The following is a 28,000-nucleotide window of genomic DNA, read 5'->3' as shown; positions in this document are numbered from 1 at the left end:
CTCAGTCCCACACATCACTAGTTAGAGCTGTTCAGTGTGATCCCCGGCAGAGTGGGGAGTGTGCTGGAACAGCTCCTCAAGGCTAGTACAGACTAACTCATGCTAAGAAATTCAAAATCTAGAAACAGACCAAAGAAAAAAAGCTTAGGAAGGGTAAGAACACCTGGATTTATATAAAAGTATTTCTTCTAACTGTTTTTACGGATAGTCAGAAACAATTTAAAAGGACAAAAATAGATACTTAGGAAAGCTCAGCAAGCGTTTAGGGCCCTGGATGGTAACAGTTGTGAAGGGGAAACACTAACAGGGTGGCCCCCAGTTTTCAATAGGAAAATTCGAGGCTGCATTTTTTTTTTCTGCTTTTTTCCCCCAAATCCCCCAAGTACATAGTTGTATACTTTTAGTTGTGGGTCCTTCTAGTTGTGGCATATGGGACGCCGCCTCAATGTGGTCTGATGAGCAGTGCCATGTCCGTGCCCAGGATCCAAACCAGTGAAACCCTGGGCCGCTGAAATGGAGTGTGGGAACTTAACCACTTGGCCACGGGGCCTGCCCCAGCTGCATTTAGTTTATAATTTATAATCTATAATTAGTGCAGTTAGTCAAATGTTGTCAAATTGCAGAAGTATAAGTCAGTTTTTACAAACAAATTGTTTGTGTAATCCTAACAATTGTCCATGTCCTGTTGTGGTTGGGAGCAACACTTTCCAAGAATGTTTCTTCTTAGAAGAGAAGCATTTCACTTTATGTGTGGAATATTCTGTCTTTTTAAAAGAAAAATGAGCCTTATGAAAAGACCTCTTAGAAACGACCAGGAGATCCAACTAATTCTCCACACACATCTTCTGATTTCTAAGTGTTCACAGCCACCTCCTTTGCTTAGAAACTCTCCTGCGTTCTCCCTGAGGCTGCTCTCATTGCCAAACTTCTCTGACAAGCTTATTGCTCTTACTTATCATTGTACTGATATCCAGTGTCAGAACATTGTAGATTGTGCTGAAAACACTATGTAATTACATGGGCTTTCTGTGCTCAAAGTTACCTCAGCTATTTCATCACTATACTTTTCTAACGGGGAAAAAGAAACCCAAGATATAAGACGTCAGTGGGAAATTGGCACCATGGATATTGGAGAACCAATGGCACTATATTAAACTTCAAAATGAAAGAAGGATACTGATGGCAAAATTCACTTGCTTCCACTTTCAAAGGTCAACAGTTAACATCCTGGAAAGTAGAGTGATTTTTCAAGTGATCTGTAAATACTTCATGTGCTTAGAAATGAGTGTTGTAACCTAATCATTTTGGTGACTATAAATTTTCAGACATCATTGCTCTCTGTCTTCCCTCTTATATCTGAGAATCTGTGCAATGTGTAGACTACTATAGGTTTATAGCTAAAGTAGACTATCAAGGTGACACTTCTGCATTTTTACCTTATTAAATATTTTAATACAATTTTTAATATATGCAGATTAACAGTCAAGAAAACAGAGTTTTGAATACAAATATATTCCTCTTTTTAATTTGAAAACAATATTTATTCTTACAATGTCCAATAAGTTATTTTCAATCAGTTAGTGTTTTATCGGTAGCCGGGCTAAGTATTAAAAGAAAAGAAAGTGAGAATGGCACTAAAAATTTAAAAAAGTCTTTTTTGGTATCAAACGACTGTTGAGGTTATCTGATGTCTGCACTTTGAAACTTCTAAAATCAATGTCTTTTCCACATTGACATACAAAATTCTTTATCGAAATTAGGGAGAAACAAAAACACTAAGAATCATTGAGGTATGCAAGTCATACAATTTTAGTCTTTCAAGCAGGTCATAAGGGTACTTTAAAAATTTTGCATAAATCTGAACCTTCACCCAACCTCTCTAGCTGTTTTATCCATTTTGATGATCAATAAAGATTGTGCATATAAATCCATGATGCATCTGTCAACTTTGATGAACATGGATAAAATTTTTGGATTCCCTTCTTCATGGATGTGAACATTTTGAAGGTCAGATAATCACATATGGATGAATGATCATCATCAATGACACTCCTTTTGCTAACCTAAATCAATATTGTGCTCTCTATGGGGCCGGCCTGGTGGCACAGCGGTTAAGTGTGCACGTACCGCTTCAACAGCCTCCGGTTCACAGGTTTGGATCCTGGGTGAGGACATGGCACGGCTTGGCAAGCCATGCTGTGATAGGCATCCCACATACAAAGTAGAGAAAGATGGGCATGGATGTTAGCTCAGGGCCAGTCTTCCTCAGCAAAAAGAGGAGGATTGGCAGCACATGTTAGCTCAGGGCTAATCTTCCTCAAAAAAAAAAGAAAAAAAAATAGCACTCTCAAAATGTGGTGTATATTTACAATGGAATATTATTTAGCCCTAAAAAAGAAGGACATCCTACCCTTTGCAGAAACATGGATGAACCTGCAGGACGCTATGCTAAGTGAAACAGTTACAGAAACAGAAAGATAAATACTGCATGACCTCACTTATATGTGGAATCTAAAATAGTCAGACTCACAGAAGCAGAGAGTAGAATGGTGTTGCCAGGGGCTGAGGGCTGGATGAAATGGAGAGGTATTTGTCAGAGAGCATAAAGTTTCATTTATGCAAGAATAAGTTCTGGAGATCTAACGTACAACATGGTGACTATAGTTAACAACCCTGTATTATATACTTGAAATTTGCTAAAAGGGTAGATATTAAGTGTTCTCACCACAAAAAACAAAAATGAGAAGGAAAGAAAATGGTAACTATGTGAGATGACGGATATTTTAATTAGTTTGAATGTGTTGATCATTCCACAATGTATATGGATATCAAACATAGGTTACACATCTTAAATATATACAATTTCCACTTGTCAATTATGTCTCAAATCTGAAAAAAAAAGTTGCATGGTTAGTAATATCATAAAAGTAATAGGTAAAAATCCTTTTGAGATCAAGAGCTTTGTCTTCTCTCAGATCAGCAAAAATAATTTTCACTTCATTAGTTAAAGACAGAGAATTTATTATTCTTACTATTGTGGCTCTGTCACAGGTAACTTACCCTGGTCAACTCCTGGGTCATCAATTTTGGTGACTAGACTCTGAAGTAAATTAGGGATTCTAATCTTTATGAGGTCTCAATAGCCTGGGCCAGTCCATTTAAAGGTATCTTCCAATAAGAATATGTATGTTTTCAAATATTCATTTTTAAATAGGTTGCCTTTTAAGATCTGAACAGTTCCATTTGCCTGGGTTTTGATTTTGAGGAATCGGGTTTGTCCTCAGAGGTCAAGCACTCATCTCTTTGTTTTCTGAAGATGATCGACTCAAGATCAATTGGCCTAACTGGTTAGAGCAGAGTAATGAGTCAAGGCTGAGGGCCCAGCCTGTGCAAGAGCCAGTAACCTTCATGAAGAGTCAAGCTCTCCTGACAGCCAGAGCCCGTGTACCTTAACACTAGAACCCTCATCCACACTCTTGACCACCGAGAAACTAGGCAAACGAAAGCGAAGGCTTTGTAGATCCCACCAGAAAAAGCAGAAACCAGCCCAAGTCTATCCCCAAACGTTTTTGGGGCACTATGGTCATTTTTGCGTGCACAGAACAGCACACTCATATTTAACAGTTCTAGGTCTGCATCTGCTAAAGCTGTGGGCTTCAGGATGGACTATCTCTCGAAGGAACTGTAGCCCTCAATGAATGCAAATAGTTTTCTTTTCCTTTTCACACAAGGCAATGTTTTGGCTGCACAGCTTAACCAAGGAGTGAAACAAAGAACAGTGGCAGCAGCTGCAGCAACAACAGCAGAGATACATGAGGCGATGAAAGAAGCATAGTCTGCGCGCTGAAGGATAGTTTAGAACGGGGGTCTACAAACTATGGCCTGAGGGCCTGTTTTTGTAAATAAAGTTTAAAAAAAAATTGTGGTAAAATCTACATAGCATAAAATTTACGATTTTAGCCATTTTTAAGTGTACAATTCAGTGGCATTAAATACATTCACAATGTTGTACAACCATCACCACTAATCGTTTCCAGAACTTTTTCATCATCCCAAACAGAAACTCTGTACCCATGAAACATTAACTCTGCTTTCCTCCCTCCCTGGAGCCCCTGGGAACCACTTTTCTGCTTAACCACAATACCTATTCTAGATAGCACATATGAGTGGAATCATACAATATTTGTCCTTTTGTGTCTGGCTTATTTGACTTAGCATGATGTCTTCAAGTTCCATCCATGCAAAAGCATGTATAAATAAAGTTTTACTGGAACCCAATCAGACCCATTCATTTACATACTGTCTATGGCTACTTCCATGTTACACAGCAGAGTTGAGTAGTTGTGACAGACTTTATGGCCTGCAAGGCCTAAGATATTTACTATCTGACCCTTTATGGAAAAAGTCTAGACCTCTGGTTTAAATCGAAGAACCATAAACACCTCCTTGTTGTTTAAAAGCCCTTTTATGTTGTTTCTTGCCTATGGCAATTTTGCGTATTTCATAGTCTGATAAGTAAGATTAATGACACTGTTGTCATTAATAAACATCCCCAAGAGTCAAGATTTAAAATTCTTCTTTCCTCAGCCTGGTTCAGCAAAGAGGGCTCATTTTCACATTTTACTGATACCCATTTTATATAATGAGGACATGTGACAAGAGAACTGATTAGAGAATCTTGGTGCAGAAAGTTTTAAAGCATGATGGACAGTTGCAGAATCTAGAATGTTTAATGTTTTCCTGACTTTGTCCTCTTTAATTGTCAATTTGTATAAAAGATCACAATGTTTATGCAACATGTAGTGATAAAAAGTGTATGTTTTTGCTTCAAAGTCTGAAAAATCATCTTCTACCTGAATTACTTGGTATAGTTCATTATTTTATTAAAAAATTTTAGGACTCTCCTAATTAGTGCAGTAAATTCATATGTTGACAAGTACAGACTAATCCGACAAGAACATTTTTTTCTGTCATCAAAGCAACCAGGAAGGAAATTTATATTGCGGTTGTAAAATGCAGATGAAATGATAGATAACGTTATTTCCCATGAGGTCAGGTTTCAAGGATCAGTCCCAGATTAGCAAAATGTAGTGTGGGCAAACACTGCAGATGAGACAGAGCCCAGTTCTATCATTTACGGTAAAAATGAAAAGATCTGAGGGATACTTTATGCAAATCATCAAGGTAATAATAACAAAACAATACAGTCACACATTGTTTAATAATGAGGATACGTTGTGAGAAATGTGTCATTAGGCAATTTCATCATTGTGTGAACATCCTAGAGTGCACTTACACAAACCTAGATGGAACAGCCTACTACACACCTAGGCTATATGGTATCGCCTGTTGCTCCTAGGCCAGAAACCTTTACAGCATGTTACTGTACTGAATACTGTAGGCAATTGCAAGACAATGGTAAGTATTCGTGTATCTAATCATATCTAAACATAGAAAAGCTACAGTAAAAATATGGTTTAAAGGTAAAAGATGGTATACCTGTACAGGGCTCTTACAAGGTAATTAAGCGTCCTACATATGAATGGAGCCGGCAGGACTAGCAGTCGCTCTGGGTGAGTCAGTGGGTGAGTGGTGAGTGAATGTGAAGGCCTAGGACGTTACTGGACACTACCGTAAACTTTATAAACACCGTACATTTAGGCTACACTAAATTTATAAAAAAATATTTTTCTTTCTTCAATAGTAAATTAATCTTAGCTTACTGTAACTTTTTTACCTTATAAACTTTTTTAATTTTTTAAAACTTTTGTAATAACATTTAGCTTAAAACACAAACACATTGTACAGCTGTACAAAAACATTTTCTTTGTTTATATCTTTATTCTATATGTTTTTTCCTATTTAAAAATTTTTTATTTTTTGCTTTTTAAACATTTTTGTTGAAAACTAAGACACAAACACACAGCCTAGGCCTACACAGGGTCAGGCTCATCAATATTACTGTCTTCCACCTCTGCATCTTGTCCCACTGGAAGATCTTCAGGGCAATAACATGCGTGGAGCTGTCATCTCCTGTGACACCAATGCCTTCTTCCGGAACACCTCCTGAAGGACCTGATTGAGGCTCTTCTCAAGGAGGTGAGACTCTTTTCAGAAATATGTCCATGGTGGTTTACTTGATTTCCTTTTTCATCATAGATTGGCTTGTAAGCAGATAATGCACCATGAACATTTCTCTCTATTAATAAAAATATTTCAATGTTGGGTTACATGTTTTCAAACTTTGTAAGGAGCTTGTCGAGGTGTGTGAAGTCTTCTGCTAAACCCTTCAATGTGAATTTTCTTGGGTGTTTTTCTTCTTTTTCCTTTCCTGCAGTTTCCTTTTCTCTTGCCTCTTCTTCAGCCACGCTTTTCTATTCCAGTTCCAACAACTCCCCATTAGTCGGTTCTTCAGGAACCACCTCTAGGAGTTCCTCAATGTCATCCTCATCCACACCTAGGTTAAAGCTGTTTGCCATCTTAAACACAGCCTTGTGGATTTTTGCAACCTCGTCATCCTTGGCAAATCCTTTGAAGTCATGGACGAACCTCTTGAGTGTCTTCTTCCAGGTGCCATTTATACGCTCTTTGGTGGCATCATCCCAAGCCCATAGGGTCTTGATGCAGCCATAGATCCTGTAATCCTTCCAGAGTTGCATCAGCATCTTCTCAGTTGCAGCAATAGCCTGGGCAAAGGTCCTCCTCAAGTAGTAGGCCCTAAAAACTGCTAGAACCCAACTGACGGATCAAAGAGGTAGTATTTGGAGGGAGAAACACCGCTTTGATATTGGGATGGCGATCAGCAATAAAGTAAGGCAGTCTAGGAGCATTATCAACAATAAGCAAAATCTTGAAATGTATTTTATTCTCCAAACAGTACTTCTCCATTTCGCTGGCATAGCAACTCAGGAGGGCATCTCAGAAGAGGAGCTGGGTCATCCATGACTTCTTATTGCTCATGTAGAATACTGGAATTGTGTGCTTATTGATATGCTTGAAGGCCCTGGGGTTCTCACTGTGTCAGATCACAAAGGGTTTCAATATGTAGCTTGCAACATTACCCCCAAGCAAGATTGTTAAGCCTTGAAACCTGGCATTGACTTGGCCTCCCTATGGATTAACATCCTTTCAGGCATCCATTTCCAGAATAGGGAGCTTTCACCCATATTGAATATTTGTTCTGGCAAGTAATTTTCCTCCACAGTCAGCTTATCTAGAGTTTCCAAAAATTCTTCATTGCCTTCACATCAGCACTTGCAGATTCACCACTCCTTTCACAGTGTGTAATAAATAATCATTCCTGAATTGTTTAAACCGCCCAGAGCTAGCAGTAAATTCAACATTGTAGTTGGATCCAGTCTTTTCTTTCAATATCACAAGTAAACTTTTTGCTTTGGCTGTGATTGTCATGGTGCTGAGAGGGATATGCTCCTGTGTCTGGTCTTCAGTCCAGGTCATTAGAAGTTTCTCCATTTCTGATATAGGCCCTTCTCAAATTTTTGTTAGTCTTGTTGCCTTCAATAAAGCAGATCCTTTAACAGCTTCTATCACTTTATTCTTGTTCTTTAAGATTGTAGCTATGGTGGAATGGCATATGCCTGACTGGCAAGCTATAACCATCACTGATTTTCCACCTTCGTAGCCGTTAATCACTTTTAATTTCATTTCCAGGTCAATCACTTGACGCTGCCTCTTACTGCCAACATTAGTGAATTTTGTATGCTTAGGGGGCCATGATGAACAAAACAACATGAGACTAAATCAAGAACAAGAGAAAATGATGCAATCAAGAGACACAGTAAACACGAGCTGTATGAGGCTGCTGCTGGTGTAACATGGCATACTGTTTTATAGTAAACTTTTTATTTATGAGTAGGGAGAGAACACTCTAAAATAATGATAAAAAGTATATTAAATACATAAGCCAGTAACATAGTCATTTATTATCATTATCAAGTATTATGTATTGTGCATAATTGTATGTGCTATACTTTTATACGACCCGAAATGCAGTAGGTTTGTTTACACCAGTATCACCACAGACACATGAATAATGTATTTTGCTGTGACATTATGATGGCTATGACATCACGCAGTGACAGGAATTTTTCAGCTCCATTATAATCTTATGGGATCAACATCGATAGGCGGTCCATCACTGACCAAAACATTGTTGTGCATTGTATGACTGTAATAGCCAACATTTATCCGGCATTGACAGTGCCAGGCACTATTCCAAGGACTTTGTATATATTAACTCATTTGATCCTTTGGCAAACCTATGAAATAGAAACTATTATTATTATCCTCATTTTACAGATGAGGTATTTGAGCTTTGAAATAAATTATTTCTATTTTCACTGTTCAGTTGGAGATGGAGGATGGCTATTGACTAACCGCTAGGTTTATTCTGTTTCACTGGTCACTTTCTCTATCAGGAAACCTAGAGGACACAGTTCATATAGGGAGGAGTATGTAATGGGGAAAGACCTTACTAAAATGACAGGTCGGTGACACTTATCTCTTCCCTCAGGGCTCCCATTCCTGTGTCTGTACTTCTAGGGTTATTTACATCACCTTGCAAGGTGTCTTCATGATGGAGACTCTGATTCATCCTCCTGCCTCAACTTTTGCCCTTCCCCTGCGCCCCCCCACCACCCACATACACCTCACTGAAGTCACAACTTGGAGTTCCTGACATGTCTTTCCTACATGATTTCAAAAACACCATTTCTTTGATGTGCTGTCCAGTCCTGAGCAAGTTACTCAATTTTTTTCTTTCTTACCATATCTTTTTCCCTTTTAAAATATTTTGGTAAAATCCACATAACATAAAACTTACCATTAGCAACATTTAGTACATTCATAATGCTGTACAGCCATCACCACTATCTAGTTCCACACATTTTCAACACCACAAAAAGGAAACTCCATACCCATTAAGCAATCATTTTTCATTCTCCCTCCCTGCAGCCCCTGGCAGCCACTAATCTGCTTTCTGTCTCTATGGATTGGCCAACTCCGAATATTCCATATAAATGGAATCATACAATATGTCACCTTTTGCATCTGGCTTTTTTACTTAGCATAGAGTTTTCAAGGTTCATCCGTGTTTTAGCATGTATCAGCACTTCATTCCTTTTTATGGTCAAATAATGTTCAACTGTATGGATATGCCACATTTTGCTTATCCATTTATCAGTTGATTAGACTTTTGGGTTCTTTCTACCTTTCAGCTATTGTGAATAGTGCTGCTATTAATATTTGTGTGCAGGGCTGGCCCAGTGGTGTAGTGGTTAAGTTCATGCACTCTGCTTCAGTAGCCTGGGGTTCGCAAGTTGGGATACCAGGCACAGACCTACACACTGCTCATCAAGCCATGCTGTGGTGGCATCCCACATACAAAATAGAGGAAGATTGGCACAGGTGTTAGCTAAGAGCCAATCTTCCAACCCAAAAAATAAAAAAATGAAAAAATAAACTGACAGAGGCCGTCCCGGTGGTGCAGCGGTTAAATTCACACATTCCACTGCGGTGGCCCACAGTTCACTGATGCAGATCCTGGGTGCGGACTTACACACTGCTTGAGAAATCATGCTGTGGCAGGTGTCCCACATCTGAAGTACAGGAAGACGGACATGGATGTTAGCTCAGGACAGGTCTTCCTCAGCAAAAAGAGGAGGATTGGCAGCAAATGTTAGTTCAGGGCTAATCTTCCTCAAAAAATAAAATAAAATAAAATAAAAAGTTAAAAATAAAAAAAATTTGTGTGCAAGTTTTTTTTTGAACACTTGTTTTCAGTTCTTTTGGGTATACACCCAAGGGTGGAACTGCTGGGTCCTATGGTAGTTCTATGTTTAACTTATTGAGGAACAATGAAACTGTTTTCCACAGTGGCAGCAGCATTTTACATGCCTATCAACAGCGGACGAGGGTTCCAATTTCTTCACATCCTCACCATCGCTTGTAATGTTCCGTGTTTTTTTGTGTGTGCCATTTTAGTGCGTGTGAAGTAGTATCTCACTGTGTTTACTCAATCTTTTTAAGCCTTTGAAGCTACAGTTGTAATGATGAGGCAAATAACAGCACTTAATTCATAGGATAATACAAAGGATAAATGAAGTCATGCATGCCAGGAACTTGACAAAGTGCTCAGCAAAGGTAAGGTCTATTTTTCTTACTGTTGCCCCTGGGGCTGTGTTGTCTCTGCTGGAAAAGACAGTACAAGCAGGGCTCAGATGCTTGGACGTGATGTCTGACTGTGTTTACCAGCTGTGTGACCTCAAGCAAGTTATCTGACCTTGATGTGCCACAGTTTCTTCATCTGTATATTCTAGTAGTACCTGCATTGTCTGGTTGTTTTGAAGATTCTACGAGTTACTGTAAGCAAAGAACAGTAAGTGGCCCAGAGGAGGCTCTGTGAGTGTTAACTTCATTACCTCCTCCCTCCACTTCCCGGGATAATTCCTGCTCAACTTCCAGATTTCAGCTTTGGTCTTTTTCCTCTGGGAATGTTCTCTTAATCAGCACACTACTCCCTCCTCCCCCCGCCCCTGCTCCCCCTCCCCGCAAGGTTAAGTTAGATGCCCCTCCTATTTACTTCCAGAGTTTATTGCTTTTGTGGCACTTAACAGATTTCTGCCTTCCCTTTGTCTTTTTGCACTTTTGTGCGCTCAGTATCTAACACAGTATCTGGCCCATAGTAGGTGCTCAAGTATTATTAGCTGAATAAATAAATGGGGTGAATGTTAATCAATTAGTATGATGGTGTAGGATGGTGGATTCATTCATCCGTGAGAAACTAATATTCTCAGGGTATAATGTTGGGATTAAACATGCTGAGAGAAATTTGCTCAACACCATGAACTCCAGATATTAAAGAATTTTAAATGAAGATTTACTGGAATTTAAGAAATAAAATTCTACTTACCAAATTAACGCATTGAGAGGCTAGATATAATGTGTTTAAATATTGACTCCAAGGTCCATTTGTAAGGAAAAAGTCAGGGAAAGTTGATAACAACCTGAACAGGTGGTGTAGATTAGGTACATCCAGAAAATAAGCCCGTAATATACCTATTTTAAATGGGCTCTTGAGACACTAAATGTGGAAAACTTCTGAGAATAGGAAAACTGCGAAGATACTCCCATGTTGTAATCATCATCCTTGGCCGACCTAAGGGAGAAAGTATGACAGAGAAGGGGAGAAAGAAAGTTTTTTGATATTGAAAACAGTTTTTTTAAAGCCATATAGAGAACATCACCTTTTCTTAGGTGGGTAGGAGCAAATGGTGCCTGGTATAAAGTATGGAAACTTTACAATAATATTGACTGAGTAATATAGAATGGAACAGCTAGTGAAAATAACCGTTATTAAATAGAACACATTTACATTTTTAATAAAGTAAATACAAATTAAAATCTAGCTATTTAATTTTATAGATTTTAGCTACCTTGAAATTATATTGTCAAGGTGCCTGAATTATTTGGTGAATAGATTGAAATCTGGTCATGATAGATTAAAATGACAACAAAGTCTGTTCTTAGTCCACTCAGGCTGCTGTAACAAAATACCACAGACTAGGTGGCTTATAAACAACAGAAATTTATTTCTCACAGTTCTGGAGCCTGGACAGCCGAGATCAAGGTGCCAGCATCGTCCGATGAACGCTCTCTTCGGGGCTGCAGAATTCTCGTCTCCTTGCACGGTGGACTGGGGGCTAGGCAGCTTTCTGGGATGTCTTCTACAAGAGCACTGATCCCATTCGTGAGGCCTCCACCGTCAACACCTCATCACCTCTCAAAGGCCGCACCTTCTAACACCATAACATCGGGCGTAAGGATTCCAACATGTGAATTTTAGGAGGACACAGACATTCAGATCAAAGCCCTTAATATTTGTTAAATTTATTGCATATACCTAAAATGTGTGTTTTATGATCACTTTTGTGCCTTTACAGTTTTGGTTCCATATAATCTTTGTTTTCTAAGACATAGCAATGACAATTTTCAACTGTAGTAACTATTGATTGGGAAACCAATTAGGAGAATGATGAGTAAATATTAAGTGTCTGTTCCGCACGATCCTACAAGGGAATTTACATTTTTGATGAGAGAGCAAGAATAATTGGAACCCAAGTGAAATGAAGAGTTCCAGAAACTGAATGTTAACCTGGTGCCAATATTGGAGCCAGTAGATGTAGTTTAAATGCCAATTCCCCTCAGTCAAAGTTCCCAGACGTATCTTTGTTTTTTGCTTCCTTAAAACAAATTCCATCTATGAAGAAAGGCTTTAGGATTGTGCAGAATCTCCTCATCTTCAATTATCAAAAGTACCTGATGATGCTATAAATAGCTCAGCTCCACCTGCAGATCAATTAAAATTAAAGAACAGATTTATCATGCTAGATATTGTAGGGGGCATAAAGATGATAGGACAAGGCTCCTGCTCTAAAGGAGTCTTCAGTCTATTTGGGATATAAAACTTACACATAGGGGGCTGGCCCCATGGCTGAGTGGTTAAGTTTGTGCACTCTGCTTCAGCGGCCCAGGGTTTTGCTGGTTTAGATCCTGGGAGCAGACATGCACCGCTCATCAGGCCATGCTGAGGTGGTGTCCCACATAGCACAACCAGAAGGACCTACAGCTAGAATATACAACTAGGTACTGGGGGGCTTTGGGGAGGAGAAGAAAAAAAGATTGGCAACAGTTGTTAGCTCAGGTGCCAATCTTTAAAGAAACAAAAACAAAAACTTACACATAAAAAGAGACACATAATGCAACAGAGTCAATGTTAGGTTTTGTGGATCATACAGATTGTGTCTAAAGTAAGAAAAAGAGGGAGGAGGAGAGAATGGCAAGAGAGAGAGGAAGAACCATTTAGATTTTATCCCACCTGGGGTCCTTTAGAGAAACAAGCCAACCTGGTTAGGGGCAATTGAAAGAGGATGCTTCAGCTGACAGGTACACAGAATGCTGCCCAGCCAGGATGCCAATGTGGTGGCCAATGGAGGCCTGACATGTGATCAGATTCAACATTGGGGATTCTTCCAGCAAAGGTTTTGGGCAATACAAAAGTCAGTGGATTTAAAAAAAAGAAGTTTGTGGATTTTTCACTGAGCTGCTTGGGAGCTCCTTTAAGGTGATAGTAATGTGGCAAAAATTGTTCTCTCTAAATTACAAGCAAGTATGAGTCTAATTTTGTCTGACAGAAGGAGGAGTACATATGGGCAAGTAGATAATGGGCTAGTTTGGTAGACAGTCTATATAAGAGAGAAAGCTAAGGTGGCAGAGGGAGGTATGCAATAAGAATTTTCAAGATCAGGGGAGCAGAATGCATTGTGATATGAGCGAGGGTTAAAGGAGACAGGATGTGGCCAAAAACATTTTCATCTCTCAGCAAAGGTCAAGTCAGCTAGAAAAGAGAACATGGTCTAAAAAACTGATAAATCCAGGAAGGCAGAAAGACTTCAAATGCAGAGCCTCTACATTTTAGAAGAAAACCATTTTGGCTTGGATCTTAGAGTGGGTCCAGAGCCCTGTGAGAAATTCCCAAGGATCCTCAAGTTCCAGGGTTGGTAGAGTCACCAGTGGACAAGAGGAATAGAAAGAAGAGCACACTGTGAAAGAATGAGAGGGGTGTAAAGCCACCCCAAGAAGGGCAGGGAACTGAGATCGCACTTTGTAAGCTGAATGCATGTGGTTTTTGCCCCATATAGCTGGACACCAGCAAGGAGAGAATTTGTGATATGCAAATAGGGAGATAAATGCTAACACGGAGAAATAAAGGACAGCCTGGAAAGGAAAATTTGTATTTCCATGGGGGTGGTATAGTGATAGGAAGTCTTCTGATTGCGGACACCTGTCTATTTATTAATTTAATTTGTATATAAGGCAATTACCCAAATATGGTCTTTCACTTTGCTCATATCAGGGTGGTTCTTAAACTCTGAGCTCCATACAAAACTGGAGACCACGTCTAGAAATTTCTTTCATATACCATGTAGCTCTGTGCCGTATAGTTAAGATACACCCTAGACTGTTTCTCTGTTGCTGGGGCCAGTCTGTTGGGAATTACTGTAATATGATGGAAAGAGCACAGGTTTTAGTATCACAGATCTGGGTTTGAAGCCAGCACCATAAGTTACTAGCTGTGGTGCTCTGGATACACTTCTGATCTTTACTGAGCAATAGTTTCCTCTTCTGTAAAACGAAAACAGCAATATAGTAATACTTATTCTCAGTTGGTTGTTATAATTAGTAATAATTTATAGAAAGTGTAGAGTAGTGCCTGATACATACATAATACTCAATAAACAATGCTGTCTTTAGAAGACTTCTGTTATTACTACAAAACTCATGATTGTCTTGTTTGAATGTAATGTTTTCTCTCCTCCTAGAAATCAGTGAAGAAAAAATTCTGTCATTCTTCACACTTGTTTCTTCATTGAGTACAAGGTGAGATATCCAAGACAACATATCATGACTACATTTTACTGTTCTTATGGTATTTTTTTTTCTTTTTTCTTCCTCTAGTGGCACTGAAGCAGGCTGGATTTTCTCATCTTTATTTCGAGCTTATTTCCTTTGGGCAGTTAGGAGAGAATTTTACTCTCTCTACCTGGAATAGCACAATAGACAATCAGTATTGTTCCACTAAGTACTATTTTAAATTGTCCTTATGTTCATCTTGGATATAAAGTATAAAGACAATGACAAAAAATATCTAAGAATTACAGCTGAAAATTTTCTCTTCCTTGTTCCAAGAGACCTCCTGACTGTAATATCTCAATCATCTAATTTTATTAAAATTTGTCAATCCTACTAGTCAAAATAATATGCCAATTGTTTCCCTTTAACTATGTTCCTTCTTTGATCAAGTTTTTCCCTTTTAATATAGTGACTTGTGGGAGAATTTAATGATTTTATGAATCTTTTCTGGGCTTCAAGTAAAGGACTGCCATTTTATGCTGGTCATAGTTCCCTGTCCTCTTATTCAGTGATTGAGTGAAGGTTAGTGTTTAGAGAAAGTTGTTATTTTGAGTGCCTCATGTAGATTGCAATAATTCACTTGTGAAGTGTTTAAACAAGGCAGCTGATAAATCACAAAATTCTCCCCTTTCCCTGAGAGATTGGCTCTTGAAACTCATGAGGGAACACACAAGATTGCTTTCTGATATCTCTTGGAATTATGTGGCATTATAAGGTGCTGCTCCTCAGAGAGAAAAACAAACAAAGCTCAACATCTTTTGTAGGAAAAAGAGCAGATCCATGAGCAGCCTTCAATCTAGCTAAGAATATACCTTGATTTATAACCATAGATACATACACATTTTAAAAATGTCATGGCACACATATCCAGTTACCTGACATTGAAGGAGTTTCTCTGGGAGTCAATTTCCCATACTTTGCAGGCCTCAGTAACTTCACTTTGTTTCAGGCAGTCCCACAGAGGTGCACAAAATGTATTTGACACTGAGTAACCCAGATATGTTAGCCTTCTGCTAAAGAGCTGCTGAAGTGTTTCCACGTCAAGGCTGAGTCTCTTGTAACAGTGGTTAACGACTCTATGCTCTAACTAACGTGGCCATGGGTTACTGCTGCTCTGAGAGCAAGAAGGAAACCATAATTCATCTGATGTGGCTTTTTTTTTTTTGCTGAGGAGCCTGTTAGCTTTGACAAACGGCAAACCATTGTACAAAATCCTGAACATGTTTCACGTAACTAGAGAGCCATTGCTTCCTCTGACACATATTCCTCCTTCACTGTTGAATGCAGAGCATGGTAAAACACTGAAAATTAGGATCAGGTGATTGATTTCTTTACAAATGTAGAAATGTCAGTATACAAACTCCATAATATGTATATATAAAACTACAGTTGAGTATGGTCAATTTGATCACCTACATTCAAATTATAGGTAACATAACTCTTTACTCTTAATGCTCCTAATTCATTCATATGTATGGGCATGCACACAACTAAGACACATTAAATCCCTGCTCTGTGTAAATCATTGGACAAGGAAATTTTTGGGGTATAAAGATGACTCAGCTATAGTTCCTGACCCCAAGACTTGGGAAGAGGTTGAAGCAAAAGCTGAAAAACATATATACCAAAACCCATAACATAAGAGAGCATGTGGTTAGTGCTGTAATAGAGCTTCTGAGGTTGTTAGGGATGAAGAGGTTGCTCCTGGCTAGGGTGGTCCAGAAAAGCTTATAGAATAAGCTGATGATAAGGGTGTGGATCTTGTAGAAAAAGTTTAACTTTAAGAGTCAGAGATGATTTCAGCAGAGAAAGCAACAGGAAGAAACATACAGAGGTAGGCAATGGCCATGCATTTTGGGGGACAAGCAAGAGACCAGCTTGACCACAAAATGTAAAATCTATATGAACTGGAAAGCTAGCTTTGTTCCAGAACATAGAGGGCTCCAACTGTTAGAAATTTGTTATTTTTCAAACAATGGAAAATTGCTTAGGTTTCTGAACTGGAGAGTGATATGATTAAAGAAATGTGTTACCAGAAAAAGAACTAAATGAAACAAATAAACAATCTACCTGACAAAGAGTTCAAACAAAAAGTCATAAGGATGCTCACTGATCTTGAGAGAAGACTAGATGAATGCAGTGAGAACGTCAGCAAAGAATTGGAAAATATAAAAAAGAACCAATCAGAAATGAGGAATACAACACTGGAAATGAAAAATTCACTGGTGAGACTCAAGAGCAGAGCAGATGAAACAGAAGAATGGATCAGTGAGCTGGATGAAACACTAGAGGAAATCCCCCAAGCTAAACAGATAAAAGAAAAAAGAAATAAAAAGAATGAGAACAGTCTAAGGGAATTCTCGGACAATATCAAGCACACTAACATTTGTATTATAGGTGTTCCAGAAGGAGAAGAGAGACAAAGGGGCAAAGAATCTATTTGAATAAGTAATAGCTGAAAACTTTCCTAACCTAAAGAAGGAAACAGACATCCAAGTATAGGAAGCACAGAGAACACCTAACAAGATAAACCCAAAGAGGCCCACACCAAGACACACTATAATTAAAATGTCCAAAATTAAAGATAAAGAGAGAATCCTAAAAGCTGCAAGAGAAAGGCAACAAGTAACATAAAAAGGAAATCCAATAAGGCTATCAGCTGACTTCTCAGTCAAAATCCTACAGGCTAGAAGAGAGTGGCACCATATGCTTAAAGTGCTGAAAGGAAAAAACCTACAGCCAAGAAACTCTATCCAGCAAGGTTATGATTCAGGATGGAAGGAGAGATAAAGAGCTTCTCAGACAAGCAAAACTTAAAGAAGTTTATCAGCAAGAAACCAGTTCTGTAAGAAATGCTAAAGGGACTTATTTAAGTGGGAAAGAGAAGACCACAAATAGGAATAAGAAAATTATTAAAAAAAAGCAACAAAATCACTGGTAAAGGCAAAATTACAGTAAAAGTAACAGATCAATCACCTATGATGTTAATATGAAGGTCAAAAGACAAAAGTACTAAAATTACCTATTTCAATGATAAGGGGGTAATGGATACAAAGCAAAATAAGAGATTAGCTATGATATCATAAACATAAAATGTAGGAGGAGGGGAGTAAACGAGTAGAGCTTTTAGAAAGATGTCAAACTAAAGAGACTATCAACACAGTAGAGATTGCTATATACAGATATTATTATATATGAGCTTCATGGTAATTACGAACCAGAAACATATAATAAATACACAAATAAGTAAAAGAAAGGAAGCCAAACATATTACTAAAGAAAGTCATCAAACCACAAGGGAAGAGAGCAAGAGAAGAAGAAAGGCACAAAGAAGAACTACTCCACCACCCAGAAAAAAAGTAACAAAATGGAAATAAATACATATTTATCAACAGCTGCTTTAAATGTCAATGAACTAAATGCTCCCATCAAAAGGCATAGGGGGGCCGATTGGATAAAAAACAAGACCCATATATATGCTGCATACAAGAGACACACTTCAGACCTAAAGGCACTCACAAACTGAAAGTGAAGTGATGGACAAAGATGATCCATGAAAATGGCAAAGAAAAGAAAGCTGGGGTAGCAATATTTCTATCAGACAAAATAGACTTAAAAACAAAAACTGTAATAAGAGACAAAGGAGGGCACTACATAATGAGAAAGGGAACAATCTAACAAGATGATATAACACTTGTACATATTTATGCACCCAACATAGGAACACCTAAATATATAAAGCAATTATTAACAGACTTAAAAGGAAAAATAGACAGTAACACAATAATAATAGGGGACTTTAATACTCCACTTACATCAATGGATAGATCATCTAACAGCAGATCAATAAGGAAACGTTGGCCTTAAATGACACATTAGACCAGATGGACTTAATAGATATATACAGAACATTCCATCCAAAAACTGCAGAATACACATTCTTTTCAAATTTTCATGGAACATTCTCCAAGACTGATCACATATTAGGCCACAAAACTAGTCTCAATAAATTTAAGAAGATCGAAATATTACCAAGCATCTTTTCTGACCACAAAGGTATGAAACTAGAAACTAGAAACAAGAAAATTGGAAGAGCCACAGAAATGTGGAGATTAAACAAAATGGTAGTGAACAATGATTGAGTCAATGAAGAAATCAAAGGAGAAATAAAAAAATATCTGGAGACAAATGGAAATGAAAATATAACATGCCAAAATATATGGCATACTGTAAAAGCCATTCTAAGAGGGAAGTTGACAGCAATTCAGACTAGACTCATCAAGCCAAAAAGAAAGAAGGCTCAAACAAATAAAAACAGAAATGAACGAGGAGAAATTACAACACCTCAGAAATACAAAAGATTATAAGAGAATACTAAGAAAAGCTATATGCAAACAAATTGGGTAATATAGAAGAAATGGATAAATTCTTAGAATCACACAACTTAGCAAAACTGAGTCAAGAAGAAATAGAGAATTTCAATAGATCAATCATCAACAAGGAGATTGAAACAGTAATCAAAAATCTTCCAAAAAATAAAACTCCAGGACCAGATGGCTTCCCTGGTGAATTCTATCAAACAATCAAACAAGACTTAACACCTATCCTTCTCAAACTCTTCCAAAAAGTTGAAGAGGAGGGAAAGCTTCCTAATTCATTCTAAGAAGCCAACATTACCCTGATACCAAAACCAGATAAGGACAACACAAAAAAAGAAAATTACAGGCCAATATCACTGACGAACATCGAGACAAAAATCCTCAAAAAAATACTAGCAAATGGAATACAACAATACATTAAAAAGATCACACACTATGATCAAGTGAGATTTATTCAAGGGATGCAGGGATTGTTCAAAATCCACGAATCAATCAACGTGATACACCACATTAACAAAATGAAGAATAAAAATCACATGATCATCTCAATAGACGCAGAGAAAGCATTTGACAAGATACAGCATGCATTTATGATAAAAACTCTAAATAGAATGGGTATAGAAGGAAAATATCTCAACACAATAAAGGCTATATATGACAAACCTACATAATATCATTTTCAATAGAGAAAAACTGAAAGCTATTCCTCCAAGAACAGGAACCAGACAAGGATGCCCACTTTCACCACTCTTATTTAACATAGTATTGGAAGAAGTCTTAGCCAGAGAACAAAATACCTAGGAATAAACTCAACGAAATAGGTGAAAGATCTGTACGCTGAAAACTATAAGACATTGTTGAGAGAAATTGAAGAAACCACAAAGAAATGGAAAGATATTCCATGCTCTTGGTTAGAAAAATTAACATAGTTAAAATGCCCATACTTCCTAAAGCAATCTATAGATTCAATGCAATCCCTATCAACGTCCCAACAACATTTTTCACAGAAATAGAACAAAGAATCCTCAATTTATATGGAACAACAAAAGACTCCTAATGGCCAAAGGATTCCTGAGAAAAAAGAACAAAGCTGGAGGTATCACACTCCCTGATTTCAAAATATACTACAAAGCTATAGTAACCAAAACAGCATGGTACTGGCACAAAAACAGACGCATAGATCAATGGAACAGAACCAAGAGTCCAAAAAGAAACCCACACACGTATGGACAACTATTTTTCAACAAGGGAGCCCAGAACATATAATGGAAAAAGGAAAGTCTCTTCAATAAATGGTATTGGGAAAACTGGACAGCCACATGCAAAAGAATGAAAGTAGACCGTTATCTTACACCATACACAAAAATGATATCAAGATGGATTAAAGACTTGAATGTAAGATCTGAAACCATGAAAATTCTAAGAAGAAAACATAGGCAGTATGCTCTTTGACATTGGTCTTAGCAGCATTTTTTCAAATACCATGTCTGACCCGGCAAGGGGAACAATAGAAAAAATAAACAAATGGGACTACATCAACTAAAAAGCTTCTGCACAGCAAAGGAAACTATCAAGAAAATGAAAAGACAACCTAACAACTGGAAAAAGATATTTGCAAAGCATATATCAGATATAGGGTTAATATCCAAAATATACAAAGAACTCATACATCTCAACAACAAAAAAGCTAACAACCCAATTAAAAAATGTGCAAAAGATCTGAACAGAGATTTCTCCAAAGAAGATATACAGATGGCCAACATGCACATGAAAAGATGCTCAGCATCATTAAGTATCAGGGAAATGCAAATCAAAACTACAATGAGACTTCACCTCACTCCCATCAGAATGGCTATAATTAACAAGACAGGAAACAAGTGTTGGAGAGGATGTGGAGAGAAGTGAACCTTCAAACACTCCTGGTGGGAGTGCAAACTGGTGTAACCTCTATGGAACAGTATGGAGATTCCTCAGAAAATTAAGAATAGATCTACCATATGATCCAGCTATTCCACTGCTGGGTATTTATACAAAGAACTTGCAGACACAAATGCATAAAGATACATGCTCCCCTATGTTCGTTGCAGCATTATTCACAATAGCCAAGACTTGGAAGCAATGTAGGTGCCCATCAAGGGGCGAATGCATAAAGAAGATGTGGTATATATACAAATGGAATACTACTCAGCCATAAGAAATGATTAAATCTGCTCATTTGTGACAACATGGATGGACCTTGAGGGTATTATGCTGAGTGAAATAAGTCAGAGGGAGAAAGTCAAATTCTATATGATCTCATTCATAAGTAGAAGATAAAAACAATGACAAACAAACACATGGCATTGGAGATTGGATTGGTGGTTACCATAGGAGAAGAGGGGAGGGGGAGGGCAAAAGGGGTGATTAGGCTCACCTGTGAGGGGATGGACTATAATTAGTTTTTGGGTGGTGAACATGATGTAATCTGCACAGAGTTTGAAATATATTATGATGTACATCTGAAAATAAATACAAAAAATATTAAAAAAATATTTTCACAAGAATCTCTAGTGACCTGATGACCAGTGCTGGTGATCATTGCTCTCTATCTTACCCTAAAGGATGGTACATAAATTGACTTCACTGTCAGAGTCCTTCAGATCAGTGAGTACACTAAGTTCAGAAGAACTGGTCCATGCTCTCACTCAGGTACTGTCATCATAGATGAAGCATGGAGAGTGCTCTCACTCACCCACTATGGAGTAATACTTCTACCACGCACTGTGGTTGGGTGTATCAGGAGTTCTCCTCTGGTACGTCAGTTTCTAGGAGTTGATATGGATTGCAGCTATTAGAGATTGGCATATTCGACACCCTTTCCAACCCCCTTTCACCTGCCCTCCTGTATTACAAAGGCTAGACCGCTGAAAACTACATTCCCACACTCTCTTGCAACTAGGTTTCTGTTTGTAATCTAGATTCTGCTAAGAAAAATCTTGAAAGCAGAAGAGAGCAATATGAGGAGGCAACCACACATGGGGGAATCAGATCTTCAGACAAGTACAACGGCAGAGGAGTTTGGTTCTTCTGGGACAACTGCTGTGAAATGTTTCCTCTGCAGTTCCCACCATAGGTGCTAAGCATCTATGGGTTTTGCTAGAACGGCCTCGTTGAATGGTTGATCTCTTCTCCTGGCTCCATTTGAACTTAGTTTTCCTCCTACAAGTTTTGTTCACTACCTAATACCTTGTAATCAATCTTTTTCTGCTTAAAGTGGCTAGAGTGAATTCTGTTGTCTGCAACTAAGAACGCTGAATGACACAGTGTGAACTTTAGCTGACCATGGAGCTTTTTCATGGGAGCAGAATGGCCCCGCAATCCAAGGAATGGACTGCTGAGTCAGAGCTGTGTGGTTTACTAGCTGCAGATCTCCCACAAGTTAATTTGCTTTCTTTCTCTCTAATATGCAGATGATAAGGAATAAGTACAGGATGACTGTTTTTGTGATATTCTTTGGATTGCAGGAAATAATTATCTCAAATTATGCAAGTCACAAGAGGTAGATAGCATAGGGGAGGATATTGTAAGCATACATGTGTAACAATGGCAGCTGGGATGTTGGAAGATTCCAGAAACAGGAAATACAGTCACTTGAGTCTTAGAAGAGTTGGGCACTTGATCCACAGATGCTTTAGGAGCCCTAGCAGAAGGATTTTGATTTCACTCTGGCTCTCTGCTATTAATATGACCTAGCAACTCTTGGAAGTCAGCTAGTTCGTTATCCTCTTCCTGTTGAATTGCATATTCATTAAAGTTCTTGATTATTCATAGTTTCTGTTTCCTCATAACTTGGGCTTCTCATAATTGTGTGTGGCCATGACCCTACCTGCAACTCTCTGAGTATATCCTTTCAGCTTTAGCTCCTCTTCTAAGTGCTGGATTGTTTCTGAGGTTCTAAGACAAAATTTCTAAGAATGAGAGTCTGATTAAACAAACTCATTGTTTTGTGCCAAGTATGAGGTCACTGCTCAGACTGGCCACATCAATGAGGTTGGGAGGTCAAGACAGCAGAGACTGTCCAGCAAAATTTGTGTTCCCTTTCCACAACATAGAATTGCCATTCAAAAGCAACTGTATTTACTCTTTTATCTAGTGGAGCCAAGTAATTAGTTCTTGCCAATGGAATGTGAGCAGAAATTTGTGTCATTTAAGGAAATTAAAAAGGGAGTATGTGCTCTAAACACTCTTTCTTTTTCCACAGACAATAGAGGAAACACAAGATAAAAAGAGGCTGGATCCCTGAATCACCACGTGGAGGAGAGCCACCAATACTCCAGGAACACCTACAGTAGACTATCACTCCTGAGTCTCAAACTTCTGTTAAGAAGCTACTGAAAATTTGAGATCTATTGTCACAGCTCTCAGCATTGTCTTGACCCTAAGTGGTTATAGAAAGTTTATTAGTTTCCTAAGAGTGCCATAGCAAAGAACCAGAAACTGGATGGCTTAAAACAATAGAAATTTATTCGCTCACAGTTTAGAGTCTAGAAGTCTGAAATCAAGGTGTCTGAGGGCCATCCTACTTCCAAAGGCTCTAAGGAAGAGTCATTCCTCGCCTCTTGCCAGCTTCTGGGAGCTGCCAGCAGCCCTTGGTGTTCCTTGACTTGTGGCTGCATCGCTCCCATCTCCGCCTCTGTTGTCCCACGGCCTTCTTTCCTCTTGTGTCTACTCTGTCTCTGTGTCTGACTCTCTCTCTCCTTTCTCCTATAAAATCACCAGTCATTGAATTTTGGGGCCTACCTCAATCCAGTATGACCTTATCTTAACTAATTACACATCTGAAGACCCCATTCCTAAATAAGGTCACATTCTGAGGTTCCAGGTGGATTTTGGGGGGACACTCTTCAATCCAGCACAGGCATCTAGAACAAACATGCCTCTGCACAGTGCCTCTTTAGCAGACAATATAGGCATGGGAAGCATTATGATCAACGTATTTGGTAAAATTGCAAAAAATGTTATTAATCTAACAGGCTATAGAAAAAATGAATGATGCAAGAGTTTAGGTTTAGAGAGCTAGTATGCTATTCTTTGAGTTCCACATCCTTCTGGGCTTCAGTCACAGCCGTCAGTGAATCACAACTGAAAAGTCTTGCTTTGAACTCATATAAATGCAGCTCTACCTCAGCCATTTGTTCAAAAGGATTTAAGGCAGATGAGAGGCCTCCCATTATTGAATGTACAGTTTCGCAGGGAGGTCAGATATCAAACATTAATTATGAAAATAACTACTTAAGTGTACTTGTTATAGATGCTTTGAAGGAGAATACAGGTGCAGCGTGAGTGGAGATCTATCCAGCCCCCCCGAGGAAGTAATGCTTAAGCCAAAACCTTAAGAGAGGTTTGCCATGTGTGTTTGTGCAGGTTGGGCACTGTACAACCATAGGGAGCATCTTTTACATTGAAATCTATGTGAATGGTGCTCTGGGGTCTTTTGCAGAGCACAGTCTATGAAGCTGAACATGGTAGCCCTGCTTAATAATGGTGAATAATGTTAAGCAGACGTGTGTGGGGGTGGTCGTGATGATACAGTTGAGAAGGAAGATAGACACTCGATAGACATAGTACAAGACCCTGAGGTGGGCAAACCCTTCACCTTCCCAGCTGCCTGACGTGGAGGAAATTATCTAAACTCTCAAAACCTCAATTATTTTATTGGTAAAACTGGCGAGAACAGTAGTTATCTGGCAGAGGGAGACTGAGGCGTCGCGACTCTGCGAGGAAGCGCAACTCCGGGCGTAGCATAGTGTTCAGTCTCTATGTTTCCTTCTGTCTTTTGTTTCCTAGAAACAAGGTGAGCTCGGGGTCACCAAATGACATATAATAAATAGCAGCTATTTAATTCACACCTTTCCCACCAGCACTTGAGGTTCTAGAACTACCCATGGTTGTTAGATAAGGCTTGCTTTCCAGGTGGCCTGTGTGAGAAAGGAGGGCCAAATCGGGACAAAATGAACAAGTTACTCTAGGCCTGAGATAACGAAAAGAGAACTGAAATTACGACGCTCCCACCGCACAGTCCACGCCCTTTTCCTCCTAGCACTCGACTCGTCTTATCTCCTGCCCAATCTGACATTTTGATCCTTCAGGAGGCAGTTGTGCTGTGTCTTTATGACCCCACTCTATTTTTTTCAAAATTTTAATTTTCTTTTATTGTGGTAAATTATGCACAACATGAAACGTCTTTTAAACCATTTTTAAGTATACAATTCAGTGCTATTAAGTATCTTAACAATGCTGTGAGGCCATCACCACCATCATTTACAGAATGTTTCCACCATCCCCAACAGAAATGCTATACCCATTAAATGATACCTCCCCTTTCCCCCTGCCCTCAGCCCCTGGTGACTTCTACTCTACCTTCTGTCTCTATGAATTTGCCTATTCTAAACACCTCATAGGAGTGGAATCATACAATATTTTTCCTTTTGTGTCTGGCTTATTTCACTTACATAATGCCCTCCAGGTTCATCCCTGTTGTAGCATGTGTCAGAATGTCCTTCCTTTCTATGACTGAATAATATCCCATTGTATGGACATGCCACAGTTTGTTTACCCTGCTCTCTTTTGTCCAGTTATCTTTGTGAAAACGAGTCGATCCAACTCCCAGTGACCCTGTGGACAGCAGAGAGGACCCTGCCCAGACTTTTTGCGCCATCCTCTCACCGCCCAGTGCTATCAGACAATGCTCCGCTGCTATTCATAGGGTTTTCATGGCCAATTTCTTCAGAAGTGGGTGGCCAGGTCCTTCTTCCTAGTCTGTGTTAGTCTGGAAGCCTTGCTGAAACCTGTCTGCCATGAGTGAGCCTGCTGGTATTAGAAATACCAGTGGCATAGCTTTCAGTGTCACAGCATCTCACAGCTGCCACAGTATAACAACCGACAGACAGGTAGTGTGGTTCCTTGACTGAGAAATGAACCTGCGCCCTGTGGTAAGAGCACAAACTCTTATCCATTAGACCACCACAGTTATCTTACTGTAATGCTGTTGTTTGCCTGCCCCCACTACACTGTGAGCAACTTGATGGCAGATGTAGCAGCTTTCTACAAGGGACCCCACAAATGTCCTGCCTGAGTCCCTGGGATCTGTGAATACGATGAGATTATATTTTGCTATATAGGAAGACTGATCTGGATTAGTCAGGGAGGCCCAATGTAATCACATCAACCCTTAAAAGTGGAGAGTTTTCTCCGGCTGACCACTGAAGAGGAAGGTAGAGAGAAACAAAGTGTGAGGGGTATTTGACACACTGTTACTGGCTTGAAGATGGAGGGGCAATATGAAAAGGAATGTGGGTGGCTTTAAGAGCTGAGGGAGCAGCTAGCCTGGTGGCATAGCGGTTAAGTTTGTGTGCTCCACTTCAGCGGCCTGGGGATCACCAGTTCGGAGCGCAGGCATAGACATACACACTGCTTATCAAGCCATGCTGTGGCAGGCATCCCACATATAAAATAGAGGAAGATGGGCACAGCTGTTAGCTCAGGGCCTATCTTCCTCAGCCAAAAAAGAGGAGGGTTGGCAACAGATGCTAGCTCAAGGCTAATCTTCCTCAAAAAAAAAAAAGAACTGAGGGAAGCCCTGGATGACAGACAGCAAGATAACCCAGACCTCAGGCCTATAACTGCAAGGAACTGAATTATGTCAACAACATGAATGAATGTGGAAATGGATTGGTCCTTGGAACCTATACCTGAGATCCAGCCTGGCTTACACCTTGATTTGGCCATGTGAGACCCCAAGCCTCGCCATGCTGAACTTCAGACATGCAGAGTTGGGAGCTAATAAACGGGCGTTGGATCAAGCCACTAATTTGTGGTAATTTGTTACTGAGCGTTAGAAAACTACAACAGCAGGCACTCTGCCTTCTCATGTGTAATCCCCAGCGTTTAGCCCAGTGCCTGGAACCGATCAGCTTCCAGTAAGTATTAACCAAATCATTGATTGAAGGAGGAGGTGGGAAGAGGGGATGATGGAAGGAATAGAAAAGGAAGGAAAAATGAAAAAGGAATGAAAAATGGGGGAGGACGAAGAGAAAAGGAGAGATTAAGAGAAGGGAAGAGCGTTTGAGAGGGGGTCTTCACTGAAAAGGGCAGGATGGAAATGGGTCCAGAAAATATCTGGATTATCCTTCATCTTCTCCTGAAATTCAGACGTGTCAATGCTCCTTTTATTCTACTGGATGTTTTGATTAATTGTGTAAATCAGCCATTTGCTTAGTGTCGTGTTGGCACAATTTGTGACTTGAATGAACAGAAATCATAAACAAGATTTTATTTTAATTAAGAACAGTTCAGATTTAAGCCTTGAACATTCATTTTCTGATCTCTTATTGCGCCCAGACAGTAAAGAATGGCCTGCTGGTAAAAGTCCCTGAGGGCAGTAAGTCAAGGGGAATTGGGACTTTAATATGTCTGGATTTTGAAGGAACTTGGCAGAAATAATTGTAAATTGTTCTTGTGAAATTATATGCCTTGTTCTACTCTTAGAAACAGAATTAATTGATCCCATGCATGACTACATATCTGGATTTTGAATAATGTAAAAACACGCATAAGCTTCTGATGTCTAAAATGTCACTTTTAAAGCTCCTCCTGTAAATAGGATAACTTCTTTGACAAAAATATCTTCCTCATCCACATACTACGGTCCTCATAATTTCACCTTTAGACATTCATTTCTTTAGATTAACATTGATGTTAACCCTTATGAAATACAGCTATATTACTAGAAGGAATAAAATGTAAATTCACTAACCTTTAAATATTAATAAAATATATCAGATGATTTTTCTCTCTCTTGCGCATGAGCAATGAGAACCTGTTTGTATGGGAAACACTGAAGAGAAACCAGCATTGTGACTGAACCAGGTTTGTTTTGCCCGCCTCACAATTATGCCAATCACCAAGACTACGAGTTTGCAAAGAGAAAGGATGTAATCACAAGGCCACCAAGAAAGGAAGCAGGAGAACCAGTCTCAAATCTGCCTCTCCAAAAGTGGAGACTCAGGGAATTTATGGGGTAGGGAGCAAGGTGGTCTGAAATGTAAGGTTGATGACTGGAGGTGAGAAGTGAGGTCCTTGATGATCTGTGC

At 39.1% G+C, this 28,000-nt stretch overlaps 2 long non-coding RNA genes across 2 annotated transcripts; both read right to left on the bottom strand.

Annotated features, from left to right (window-relative positions):
* Positions 1 to 10,822: 10,822 nt before the first annotated feature.
* On the bottom strand, positions 10,823 to 15,466 carry LOC139082820 (uncharacterized). The gene is made up of 3 exons (XR_011539083.1): positions 15,366 to 15,466; positions 11,618 to 11,816; positions 10,823 to 11,176 (listed from the first exon to the last, which is right to left on the bottom strand). It is a non-coding gene; the product is annotated as an uncharacterized lncRNA (long non-coding RNA).
* Positions 15,467 to 24,541: 9,075 nt separating this feature from the next.
* On the bottom strand, positions 24,542 to 27,750 carry LOC139083117 (uncharacterized). The gene is made up of 2 exons (XR_011539687.1): positions 27,664 to 27,750; positions 24,542 to 24,691 (listed from the first exon to the last, which is right to left on the bottom strand). It is a non-coding gene; the product is annotated as an uncharacterized lncRNA (long non-coding RNA).
* Between the last annotated feature and the right edge of the window lie 250 nt (positions 27,751 to 28,000).

This window comes from Equus przewalskii, chromosome 4 (assembly GCF_037783145.1).
Source record: "Equus przewalskii isolate Varuska chromosome 4, EquPr2, whole genome shotgun sequence".
In the NCBI taxonomy this organism is placed as follows: Eukaryota; Metazoa; Chordata; class Mammalia; order Perissodactyla; family Equidae; genus Equus; species Equus przewalskii.
The sequence above is the reverse complement of the archived record's forward strand: the minus strand, read 5'-3'. Positions and strand labels throughout refer to the sequence as shown.